We start from the raw sequence: 11,058 nt of genomic DNA, 5'->3' as shown, positions 1-11,058 counted from the left end.
GGATCCCTAACTTGTCCATTTCTTGATTACGGACAAGTTGGATTTTAGGAAAGACGATAATATGGGATTAGGTTGAAAATTTGAGTTGGGTAAAGGCAGATGAGAAGGAGGCAACAATATTTCTTCGGGTGTTATCATTAACATGAATTAGTTTTCTGGTCAGTGATGGCCATCATAAGTTGTTTTGTTCCATTGTATTCTATATTGGAATGCAACCAATAAATGATTATAATATGGCTAACCAACGATCCTTATATACGTGAGAGAGAGAGAGAGAGAGAGAGAGAGAGAGAGAGAGAGAGAGAGAGAGAGAGAGAGAGAGAGAATACTTAATGGAGCATCCAAATATAACGTCATATTGCTTAAGTGTATTTATGCGCTCTTTTTGTATTTGCAGACGCCTTCAACACCAGAGGAATGGAAAAATGTGAGCAATGATTTTTGGAGAATGTGGAATTTCCCAAACTGCCTTGAAGCCATTGACGGCAAACATATTGAGTGAGTTTGGTTTGAGAAAAAGTGAGATATTTTTGGCATTGGTGGAAAAATATTAATCCTCCTTGTTTCTTCCACACCCAAGTACTTCATCTCAGTTCCAATCCAAACCGCTAATCCTCCTTTGACATCGAAAACCATCCGATCTCCCGTTCTCATTAAGAAGCTCCCAAAGTCTATACAAATCGTCCAAAACATTTAGAAATCACACACTACATTAGGGAAGAGATCCCTTTTCGACTGTCACTAGATTTCCCTTTTACTATAGTATCATACAAGATACAAATTTACGCACGGAAGAGAATAAATGTGTTGGGTTTTATCTTTGTAGCCTACTAATATAATAATTGCAAAGAACAAAATAATAAACGGATAAAGACATGACATCAATAAATGATACCACTAGATCAGTGGTTCCCAACCTTCTTCCATTGGTGACCCCATACTTTTTGCTACCCCACTCAGATATCAAGGCTATATATATATATTTTTTTTTTAATGAAATATAATTGATTATGGTATAATGTTTATCACTGAATAGCAAAAACCAAAAAATGCACTTATATATGATAATGTAATTTCTTTATATAACACACACTGCATAATAGATTGTTATTGAAATGGGTAAAACAAGCATTATCTTGATAATAAACAGTGATGTTCTTCATGCGATGGTTGGAACTGCTTTTCCAGCAACAGTATCTCAATCTGCAGTGACGTTAACGATACAGCACAACGTTTTTCATCTTCAGCGTGGAGATGAGTTCTCTGCTTTGACTTTATTAAAAGTAAAGATGAAGAGGTCACTTCACACATATGTCGAAGAAGAGAGCATAACATTTTATGCATAACCTCAGCCAAATTTGGATATCAAAGTAACTGCTTTACTCAAGTCTTTATCTCTGTTAGGGAATCAAAGTTAGATTTGGCAATGTAAGATCTAATAACGTCAATAAATATCTGTTGATATCTTTCAGGAACATTTTTAATTTTTGTATCAAATTGTTTTTTTTTTTTTTTTTTTGAGGTGAGGTATGGGATAACTGAGGCTTTTCTTCAAAATATTGAGTAAATTCCTCTTTTTTGGGCTCAAGCCATGGCGTCCTGATGGAAGGTTCCTTTTTGGTAGCTTCCTTGGGTATATCACTACTAAATATTCCCAGAGAATTTAACCACAGGTTATCACAGAATTCTAACTTCTGGAGCGAGTATCCTAAAGGTTTCCCTTTTAAGACATCGTATATCAACAGGGGACGCATGTATTAACGCGCCACATAGCTATCTACACCCCAAACAGAGTTAACACTTCGGTGTGTAGGGGCGGAGAATGGCTGGGGAGCCGTTCCACAGCTAATCTCGTTCGTGGCTACTTTTGGTACTCGAGACGTAAACAAACGGGCGCCATTGCTAAATGACGTCACGTCCGTCCTCATCCTTCTTCTAGTAGCTTGCCTTGCTAAGACGGATTTTCCCTTGTGCATTTTCATCAACCTGCATCTTTGTCATGTCGCTACCTTCGGCCTCACCTTCTTCTGGAAAGTTGAGTACAAGGTTCCAGTATTGTTTAAATAAGCTCTGACTGTAAAGTAAATTTTACTTTTCGAGATATTCGATGTTTTGTGGCAGAGCTGTACCTCCACTGGACCGGCCATTTTATGGCGTCGCTGTTGATTTTGCATGCTTTATTTAGTTAGCCTCAACAGCTTTTCCGGTCTCATTAACTAATCGATACTATTAGTTATTTAGTCTTCATAGCTAGGAACTTTTATATCGTGTTTTGACGCTCGTTTATCGGTCAGCACCTGACCCCATACCAGTTGGCTAGTATAGCCCCTAGGCCAGAGCGCCTATATCAGTGTTCATGCATAATTTTATCAGTGATCCTAGGTTACTTATGAAGATAGTGGCATTATTTTACAATACTATTGACTGTGATGCAAGTGTTTTTCGCCTTCAGGGACCATATAGGGACAGGTTAGATAGTGTATCTTTCTAACCTAACCTACCAGTAGGACCCCTATATGCTTTCTTCATCCCCTGCCTTAGGGCTCCCCCTCTGGGTAATCTTGCTCCCCCTACCATGTAAGGGAGTCAAGCTCTTCTCAGAGTATTATATCGCTTCTCTGTCCTCCCTAAGGGAATGATCCCCCTTAGGGTTGCGTCCGAGGATGAGGAACGGCTAGTCCTTCCTCTATTGCTGGGGCTAGGTCTCCGACCTTCCCTGCAATAGCGATACGTCTTCTGTCCTTCCTAGTTCAGGGTGTGACATCCCTGCTCTAGGTTAGGTTTTGGAGAGGTTAATTCTGTTCCTTGCTGAAACGATACCCATGCACCGTTTTCAGTCAGGCTGCCTTACCTTAGGCTAGGGAGTGTCCTCCCTTCCTTGGTGGCCGCTCTGGTACAGAATCCCCTCCACAGAAGATTCTTCTCTTCTCCTCTCCCCACCTATCTCTTGTATGGCCTAGCCTATGCTTAGGTTAGTCTCTAGCCATCTGTCCCCTGTCCTACAACTCCTCTCTAGGGTGGAGTTGTAGGGCTACCTTAGCTCCTGTATGCAGTCCGCTCTGGTACATATACCCTTCATAGTGTCCTATGAGGTTAGCCACTAGATGCGTTCTGTCTATAGGGGTTCTCCTCCCCCATGAGTGTTCCCTGCCCTCCCTTGGGCTCCCTTAGCTCCCGGCCCTCTGCGGCCCCGGTTTCTGGGTGATAGGGCTAGCCTCTATCATGGATACACTCACTCAGGTGGGATGTCCTGGGGTCCGTGGCCGTACCCCTACATCCCCCCTTCTGTCTCTTTCTCTATCCGGGTGCCAGTCCCTTGCCGCCTCTACTGTCGGTGATACCCACCTCCTACCTTGGTGACCTACCCCTACCCTCAGTGCCGCCAGTCCCCCGCGTGCCGGGGAACTGCCGCCTGCCGCCGACGTCTAGCCGATGGCCTTCCCTCCTTCCTCATAGCTTCAGCCGTCCGTCCACCGGCCGGCCCTCGGAGTGCCGGCATCCACTGCCGGCACTCCAACTCTGCTGTAACCATCCTTGCCCCTGTCACCAAGCCGGCTACCTCCGGCTGCCGGAGCCGCCGCTCCTTGCTGGCGTGCCCCCGCTGTGCCGGCGGCCGCCACCCTGGTATTACTCTTGACTTCTAAATATTGTCTTCCCTAATGCCAGAAACTCTGTTGGAGCGGCCTCCGGCGTGCCGGCAGTCTGCCGGAGCCTTCCGGAGGCGTCAAGACGACTTGCACCCCCTTCTACTAGCTATCATCTGATGTTGATAGCCCTACATCGCAACCAGATGACCTGGTTACGTAAATGGATTGGTATTATCTTACCGTTCTATTAGTAACCATGCTGTCTTCTTGCATATCACAGATTTCCAGCATGCTGTGTGTATCTAGCACGGCTGGTTGCCGGAAACTGTTACCTTATGGGATCTTCTAGTTCCCAATTCTAGTGTCTGAGTGGTCTCAGTCCTAGCCTTATACCCTTGACAATTTCCAATGGAATTCACACTGCCCTACGGGCATTCCATGCTATATTCCGTCCTGTGCCTTCGATCACAGCAGATTGTCTATGGGTGAAGGTCACGGTAACCAGCCGGGCGGGTTACACGGAGTATGTATCTTTCTCCTTCTCTCAGCCCATTCTCTGTGCATCACACCTAATGCCAAGTTAAAATTAATTGATTAATATTTAACTTTAGTTTAACCCTGGAACGGTACGGTGGGTCGTCCGCGACCCTGAGCGTCAAAAAAAGAGGTTTTTCTCACGTGACTCACCCCCGTGACTGAATTTGTGGGTGATCGACCTGCAGTAGGTGTCTCGCCTACACGCTCTAGTAGTGTCCAGATGTGCATTGCTGTAGCTGTACTCCTTCCCCGATTTCTAAGACGCGTCGGGGTCGAGCGCGACCGAGTTTACCCTTCTAAGGTAATTTGCATAATTATCAAAGTTATTACGTATTATGAAATTGTCGTAGAATGGTGCAACTTGTATAGGTTATCAGTTGTGGAAAGTCTTGGTGGATTGTTTGGCTACCATGTGCATGATTTTTTTTTAGTTAAAATGTCGTTCATCACCACGAGGACCATTTTACCGCGAGTGCTCCTTTTTCATTTTTTTTTCATTTTTTTGCCAAGTCATTTTTCCGTAAGATATTGCCAAATAGTGTCGTAAAAGTTTTGCTTTTTTAGTGTTGGAAAGTGTGTCTAGATGATCTGGCTACCCATGCGTGAGTTTGTTTTTGTCAGATATGACGTAGTTATTGGTATATTGGGTATTTAACTGCGGTTGCCAATTTCTGTTTTTTTTTCAATATTTGTAAGAATTTACTACGTAGTAAGGAATTGCCGTATATTATTGATTTTTTTTTTCATGTTTATGTGTTAGAAAGTGTGCCTTGATGGTTGGGCTAACACGTGCATGTCTTTTTTTTTATCTGAGATGCCGTATATTAGAATGTTGGGCATTTTACTGCGAGTGCCCCTTTTTCATTTTTTTTTCATTTGTTTGCCAAGTCATTTTTCCGTAAGATATTGCCAAATAGTGTCGAAAAACTTTTGCTTTTTTAGTGTTGGAAAGTGTCTAGATGATATGGCCACCCATGCGTGACTTTGTTTTTGTCAGATACGACGTAGTTATTGGTATATTGGGTATTTAACTGCGGTTGCCAATTTCTGTTTTTTTTCAATATTTGTAAATATTTACTACGTAGTAAGGAATTGCCGTATATTATTGATTTTTTTTTCATGTTTATGTGTTAGAAAGTGTGCCTTGATGGTTGGGCTAACACGTGCATGTCTTTTTTTTTATCTGAGATGCCGTATATTAGAATGTTGGGCATTTTTCCGCGAGTGCCCCTTTTTATTTGTTTTGCATTTTTTTGCTTAGTCATGTTACCGTAAGGAATTGGCAAGTAGTGTCGCAAAACTTATATTTTTATAGTGTTGGAAAGTGTTTCTAGATGATCTGGCTACCCATGCCTATTTTTTTTAGCCAGATATAGCGTATATATAGGTATGTGTTCGATTTTCCTGTGATTGCCATTTTTTCGTTTTTTCCCATTTCTTTCAAAATTACTACGTACTAAGGAACTATCACAGAGTAATGATTCATTTAGATGTTCATTTGTCGGAAAATGTGCCTTGATGGTTTGCCTAGCACGTGGCTGAAATTTTTTTTTTCTGAAATGCGTATAATAAAATGTTGGCCATTTTTCCGCGAGTGCCCCTTTTTATTTGTTTTTCATTTTTTTACTTAGTCATGTTACCGTAAGGAATTGGCAAGAAGTGTCGCAAAACTTATATTTTTATAGTGTTGGAAAGTGTTTCTAGATGATCTGGCTACCCATGCCTATCTTTTTTTTTACCCAGATATGGCGTATATATAGGTATGTGTTCGATTTTCCGGTGATTGCCATTTTTTCGTTTTTTCCCATTTCTTTCAAAATTACTGCGTACTAAGGAACTATCACAGAGTAATGATTCATTTAGATGTTTATTTGTCGGAAAATGTGCCTTGATGGTTTGCCTAGCACGTGGCTGAATTTTTTTTTTTCTGAAATGCCGTATATTACAATGTTAGCCATTTTTATTTGTTTTGCATTTTTTTGCTTAGTCATGTTACCGTAAGGAATTGGCAAGTAGTTTCACAAAACTTATATTTTCATAGTGTTGGAAAGTGTTTCTAGATGATCTGGCTACCCATGCCTATCTTTTTTTTAGCCAGATATGGCGTATATATAGGTATGTGTTCGATTTTCCGGTGATTGCCATTTTTTTGTTTTTTCCCATTTCTTTCAAAATTACTACGTACTAAGGAACTATCACAGAGTAATGATTCATTTAGATGTTTATTTGTCGGAAAATGTGCCTTGATGGTTTGCCTAGTACGTGGCTGAAATTTTTTTTTTCTGAAATGCCGTATATTAGAATGTTGGCCATTTTTCCGCGAGTGCCCCTTTTTATTTGTTTTGCATTTTTTTGCTTAGGAATTGGCAAGTAGTGTCGCAAAACTTGTATTTTTATAGTGTTGGAAAGTGTTTCTAGATGATCTGGCTACCCATGCCTATCTTTATTTTTAGCCAGATATGGCGTATATATAGGTATGTGTTCGATTTTCCTGCGATTGCCACTTTTTCGTTTTTTCCCATTTCTTTCAAAATTACTACGTACTAAGGAACTATCACAGAGTAATGATTCCTCTAGATGTTTTTTTGTCGGAAAATTTTGTTTACTTCTTTTTTGATTGAATATCATCAATTTTTTTAGCTAAAATATTATATTGTTTTACATTTTTTTTTTCGATTTTATTTCCCTTCAAAATTTTTTTTTTGGGTCAGAATTTTAATTTTATAGTCGTAAAATAATCGACAATTATCCAGCAACCCACCATACAATTTTTATGCATATCCAAGAATAATTAGATTAGTAAATAACACCTTGAAATTGACATACCCTTCCTACATTTCAAGTGGCAGATTAGGGAGTCTGAGTCAGTGTGGTTGGCGGCCATTTTGTGGACATATCCGAAGCGTAAGTTGCCCTATCTATATATATTCTTGTTCCCTATAGAATTTGTGATATTTTGGTATATTTTTACCTGCATAAATATCATATTATATATTAAATATATGTATTTTTTTACGAAATTTCTAAGTACTGAAAAAATTACCTTTAGATATGGCCCCTGATATAAATGTAATTTACATAATAATGAAGATTGTTTTACATATTTCTATTTTAGAATAACATATGTTTATTCCCTAAAAAAATTAGCCACTTCCTATTTCATTTGGGTACCCAAAAAAATTCATGAAATATGGACAAATTTTTTTTGCCAAAAAAAGGTACCCTTTTTTTCTCATTTCAGATCTTCACCTCCATGGGTCTGACTTCATCCAAAATACATCAAGATGTGTCCTAAACATTCAAGAATCAATTCCTAAAAGGATTTGTGTATATATGTATAAACTTTTTTTTTTGAATTTTTATGTAAGGTCTTTTTTTCTACTTAATTTTTTAAAATGTTTACAAAAATAGTTTTTCTGCAGATGAGTAGTATTTATCTTTACAGTTGTTTTAAGCATTCATTGAAGTTTTTTTTGGCAAAAGAAAAAAGGAGGTTACTGCAAAAACTGATATTTCAAGAATTTTTTTTGGCGTCGGGGTCGTGCGCGTCCGAGTATACCCTTAAAGGGGTGTCCGAGGAGCGTACCTATCCAGGGTTAAGAGTCATTCTTATGACTCCCCCATACTCATGTTCTCTTTCTCTTACAGGAGGAGCAACTGAAGTGTGACCACAGCTTCTGTGCAGTGAAGCGCCCGCACTTCTATGGACACACGGCGTGTAGGACCCACGCCTCTTGTGCCAACAAGAAAGGGGATCTAAAGTTCTGGGACCCGCAGAACTGTACGGTCTGCCAGGATCGCCTGGTCGATGCGTTTAACAACCCTCCCTCAGCGGAGATTAGGAACGCTTCTCGAGATAAGCTACGCAAGTGGGTGCGTGGCTTCCAGAAGAACGCCACTGGACCGTACCTTGCCACTGAAGACATGAGGGCCTTATTGTTCCCAAAGGCTTCCCCAGATTCTGTGGTCCCCAAGGATCAGATCCCCACCGTCCAGATCACGGTGGAACCCGATGTCGTCATGGCCCAGTCCATGCACGAGTGTCGCCTGGATGCCGAAAACGATGAACGTATGTCGGATATTTTGGAGGACACGGAGAGGACCCTCATGGCCCAAGGCGCGGATGATGAAGAGGACCAGGTGGATTACACCGAGTCGGAGCAGGAGGTCGCTCCGCCTTCCATCCCCGCCCCTACTCCTACACCGACGGAAGTGTCTCTCCCGTCTACCTCCGCTACCCCGGATCCCATCCCATCCGCCCAGGAGATGTTCCGTATGATAGAAGCCCTTATGGAACAGAAGCTTCAAGTGACACACGAGTTCATCAGGTCCATGGGAGGTTCCAAAGAACCGAAGAAAATTTCGGTTAAGGACCTCCCTGCATGCTCACATGCCAACCCCTGGAGGTATGCTGAGCATATGGTTATCACAACAGGCAGGATCTTTATCAGCGATAAGATCGGCTCGGTTGCCCTGGAAGAAGTGGAGTTCTTCCCGAGCCTTGAGGCTTACCCGGACTGTTACGTCCGGCTTCGTTCCGAACCTGCCTCTAAAGAAGAGACCGAACCCAAGGAGGTGATAGTGTTCGATCTCCCGAAGGCTCAGGCTATGCTAGCCAACGCGTTCAAAAGTAGGGGTTTTACCTGCTCTAAGCTTCCGGCACTGAGCAAGAAGCACCCTACTTACGTCGCACCCGACGACGCAGTCCTTCCCTTTACGGAAAAGGCCTTCGCTGCGTGCCACAAGGCAGTGGAAGAAGGGAAACCCTGTCCTGCACTGGAGGAGTGCAGTCCCTTCTCCATGGTGACTCCCCCGACGCTCGACACTGGAAGGATATCCAGCATACCTTCGTGGTGGGAAAGTTAGATCCTGACGTAGCTGGACGTCAGTTTAACGAAGACCTCCCGAAACTCAATGACCATCTCCTTCGTCGGGAACAAGACACGAAGGAAAGGCTCGCAGCGTCCCTGTCCCTCCAGGTACAGCTTGACGTCATGGCTGGTGACACCAGAGTCCCCGACCACTACATGGTACTCGCCAAATCGCACATGGTGACTCTGGTAAAGGACTTGTACAACTTCATGAAGGCTCGGAGAGCCTGTCGAGAGTTCGTGTTCTCAAGTGCCACTGTGAGACACGAACCCCGGAGGCTGATTTCCTCCAACATCTGGGGTAAGCCCCTCTTTCCATCCGACCTTGTGAAAGAGATCACCGACAAGGCCGCCACTGAGAATAGGAACCTTCTCAACAAGTGGGGCATGTCGAAAAAGAGGAAATCCTCTCAGGACGACGGCCCTCAACCTAAGAGGAAATCCTCCAAGCCAAAACCCCAGCAACGTCAACAGAGACGGCAGTTTCCGGGACCCGCTACTCCCCAAATGGCTGCTCAGCCACAACAGACCTTTCAGCTGGTCACCCAACCGGTTTTGTCCCAGTCACCGGTTTTCACCCCTGCCTTTGAGCATCAGACGACTACCTTTCGTCCCAAAGGTAGAGGCTCAAGCAGAGGTGCAGGCAGAGACGCATCTCGCCGTCCCTCCAGAGGCAGAGGAGGAAGGGAGCTAGCGGCCGAGGCAGTAAGCCCTCGGGACACCAGAAGCAATGAAGTGCTTCCGGTGGGAGGAAGACTCCGCCAATTCCAGGATCGTTGGACCTTCGATCCCTGGGCACACAGCATCGTCAAGAAGGGTCTAGGCTGGAGCTGGACTCAACCACCCCCAACCTTCCAGCAATTCTTCCAACAATCAACCCCCCTTCTGGAAGAATATGTCCTAGATCTCTTGAACAAGAAGGTGATAAGGAGGGTAAAGTCCACCAGGTTCCAAGGGAGACTGTTTTGCGTCCCCAAGAAAGACTCCGACAAACTCAGAGTCATTCTGGACTTATCCCCCCTCAACAAGTTCATAGCGAACAACAAGTTCAAGATGCTGACTCTTCATCAGATAAGGACCCTTCTGCCTCGAGGTTCTTACACGGTCTCCCTAGACCTGGCGGATGCCTACTGGCACGTTCCAATGAACCATCACGCTTCCTCCTACCTAGTATTTTGACTCCAAAGGAAAAGCTACGCCTTCAGGGCCATGCCCTTTGGCCTCAATGTGGCCCCTTGGATCTTCACAAAGCTGGCGGATGCCATAGTACAACAGCTCTGCCTCCAAGACGTCCAGGTGATGGCCTACCTCGACGACTGGCTAGTCTGGGCTCCATCACCCGAGGATTGTTTAAAATTCTGCAGCAAAGTCACCTAGTACCTAGAACACCTGGGATTCAAGATAAACGCGAAGAAATCTCGCCTCTCTCCAGCTCAGAAGTTCCAATGGTTAGGAATCCAGTGGAACCTTCAGTCACACCGCCTTTCCATCCCCCAGAAGAAAAGGAAGGAAATAGCAGGGTCTGTCAAGCGACTACTGAAATCCAAACGGATCTCAAGACGACAACAGGAACGAGTTCTAGGCTCTCTACAGTTTGCCTCAGTGACAAACCCAGTGCTTCGTGCACAGCTAAAGGATGCCGCGGGAGTCTGGAGACGTTCTGCATCCATCGCTCGAAGAGACCTCAAGAGACGGCTCCCAAACAGACTTCGACTTCTCCTCAAGCCGTGGTCGGAAGCGACGGCCCTGAAAAGGTCCATCCCTCTTCAACACCCACATCCATCACTCAATATCCACACGGACGCTTCGCTGGAGGGTTGGGGAGGTTACTCCCACCAAAAACAGGCTCAAGGCACATGGTCTCCACTGTTCAAGACGTTTCACATCAACATCTTGGAGGCCATGGCGGTCCTTCTAACACTGAAGAAACTCTCCCCGCCTCCCTCGATCCATATTCGTCTAACCCTGGACAACTCGGTGGTAGTTCGATGTCTCAATCGCCAAGGCTCAAGATCGCCCCAGATAAATCAGGTGCTTCTAACAATCTTCCGTCTGGCAGAGAG

This window comes from Palaemon carinicauda, chromosome 9 (genome assembly GCF_036898095.1).
Source record: "Palaemon carinicauda isolate YSFRI2023 chromosome 9, ASM3689809v2, whole genome shotgun sequence".
Classification (NCBI taxonomy): Eukaryota; Metazoa; Arthropoda; class Malacostraca; order Decapoda; family Palaemonidae; genus Palaemon; species Palaemon carinicauda.
The sequence above is the reverse complement of the archived record's forward strand: the minus strand, read 5'-3'. Positions refer to the sequence as shown.